This window comes from Tiliqua scincoides, chromosome 12 (genome assembly GCF_035046505.1).
Source record: "Tiliqua scincoides isolate rTilSci1 chromosome 12, rTilSci1.hap2, whole genome shotgun sequence".
NCBI classification, from domain to species: domain Eukaryota; kingdom Metazoa; phylum Chordata; class Lepidosauria; order Squamata; family Scincidae; genus Tiliqua; species Tiliqua scincoides.
In genome coordinates this window covers 19,087,620-19,090,019 of record NC_089832.1, presented here as the reverse complement: position 1 = coordinate 19,090,019, position 2,400 = coordinate 19,087,620, and the positions used below count along the sequence as shown (strand labels likewise).

Below are 2,400 nucleotides of genomic sequence, written 5' to 3'. Positions count from 1 at the left end.
GTTGCAGAAACAGCTCCTGTTGGGGGAGGCTGACCCTCCCGCTGCAGCTCTTGTCTCTTCACTTGGCACATGCCAAAGGGCAATGGCGTGAGGCTGGCTGCTTAACGCTTCATTAGGCAGGGCTGAAAGCACCAGCTCACCCTCGTGTAGCTCTGTCAAAAGCCAATGAGGTCAGAGTCTATCACACTTGAAGGCAGCAGGCCTGCTCACCTGGTGCAACCTGTGCTGTGTGTGTTGTCTTTGGAAGCCTTCGGTATCAGCGTCCTCTGCTGGCTCTGGAACTTTTTCCTAATGGAAACTGGGAGTACCAATCCCAGAAGCCCCGGAGGAAACCGATTGGCAGATGATTGGCATCGTTTCCAGTTGGGAAAGTATCTCAGGAACTCTTGTCCCAGTGAAGAGCATTCACTGAGCATTCTTGGACTGGGAATAACAGCCCCGATCCCCCCTGGTAAAGGATGTTGCTGGGAACCCAAAATCAGATGCGTCACAGCCCACAGTAGCAAGTGCTTTGCATATGAGCAGGGTCTGATCTCTCATAAAAGGCTCAGTGAATATTTTTTAGCCTCTGTAAGTGTTCAAGTCAACGGCTTGTAAAGATTTGTGCTTGTACATGGAGGTGAGAAAATGTTCTGACCCATTTGAAGCTGATTCTGGGGGTGCTGGTGCACCCCTAATTTGCAGGGGCCTACAGACCACTGTGAAACACCCCTAACCTTGGTTGGCAACCTTCAGTCTCGACAGACTAAGGTATAAGCCTACAGCACCTGGTATTCCCAGGCGGCCTCCCATCCAAGTACTAACCAGGCCTGACCCTGCTTAGCTTCTGAGATCATGGTATAAGCCTACAGCACCTGGTATTCCCAGGCGGCCTCCCATCCAAGTACTAACCAGGCCTGACCCTGCTTAGCTTCCGAGATCAGACAAGATCGGGAGATAGTGTTCAGTATAGGGAGATGGTTGGCAACCTTCAGTCTCGAAAGACTATGGTAGAAGCCCACAGCTCCCAGTATTCCCAGGCGGTCTCCCATCCAAGTACTAACCACGCCTGACCCTGCTTAGCTTCTGAGATCAGATGAGATCAGGCGTGTGCAGGGTAACAGTTGCACCTTGGTTGTCACAGTATATACTTGCCTGAGGAGCACTTCCCCGATATAACTGGCTGAAACAGATGACAGAGTCAGAACCCCTGCTCACCAGGGCAGGGCACCCAAATCAGCCCTAATCGCATCCAAGCAGCTTTCAGGGCACTCTTGTGCATGTCTTGCACATGTTTCCACGTTTATGCATGTTACCATGGATTTATGATAATGTCTAGCACTTCCTCCAGGGATCAAGGAAAATCAAATTATACAGTAACTGTGTTGTGAAGTATGAAAAAAGCGGAAGAGTCTAGTCTGGAGGGCTACAGCGTAAGGGAGGCGGCGGCGGAGGAGGAGGAAAGGGAATCCTAATCGTGTTTCTGCCCTCCCAACATTGTCACATGCAAGCCTCTTCCCTGCCGCCAGACAGGCGCCCTCCAAACTGGCCCAGTCATTTTCTCTGGTGTGCTTTCTGGGAAAGGGGAAATGTTCCCACATGTCCTTTCTCACCTGCTCCTCTGCCCCTCACCCAGGAAGCCCTGACTTGCCTTGCGCTCATCTCAGCCAAGCCCCAATTCATCTCAGGCATCATCTGTCTCTGTCTGTTTAGCAGGAACAAGGAGGTGCCTTCCCTGCTGAGATTCTGGACCCAACCAGTCCAGTCTTGGCCTGAGAAACGTTATGGAAGCTCAGCAGGAGGGCACGAGAGCAAGAGCCCTCTCCTGCTGCTGGCCTCCCACAATCTGACATTCAGGGGTGTGCAGCTTCTGAAGGCAAAGCTTTGGACAGCTATGATAGATCCTGGTTGATAGGTCCTGGCTGATAGATCTTTCAATATTGACAATAGATCTGTCAATAGATCTTTCAATCTCCATTTTTTTTTCTAATCCTATTTTAAAAAGCTCTCATTGAGTTAATTACTGTACTCAGTGGGTGAAGCTGTACTCCTGTTGGTTTGCTGCGTTCTCAGGGCTCCAGGTTGTCTTCTGAGCTCCCTCAGCCTCCCTTGGCCCTGGGTTGCTCCTGAGCACATCAGAATGTCCCTTTATTGAACTTAGAGTCATCTTTGTATTCTCAAATTAATGTCACATTTTTTTAATGCAATGTGATACTGGCACCATTTACTGTAAATAAATCTTACTGTAAGTTTTGTTTCATTTTGAAAGGTAAAATTTCTTTTTACAGTTTAGTATTGTTTTTATTTTGAATTACATATATATGGGGCCACCACCATCATTTCAGTGCTTCAAGCATCTAAAGGTCTTAATCTGGCCCTGCATGGGGTGAAATCAAGTTAACTTTTTTGGGGGTGGGGGGG

The 2,400-nt window shown here is 48.9% G+C and overlaps 1 pseudogene; it reads right to left on the bottom strand.

The window, feature by feature from the left end:
• Nucleotides 1-842: 842 nt before the first annotated feature.
• On the bottom strand, nt 843-965 carry LOC136663486 (5S ribosomal RNA; annotated as a pseudogene).
• Between the last annotated feature and the right edge of the window lie 1,435 nt (nt 966-2,400).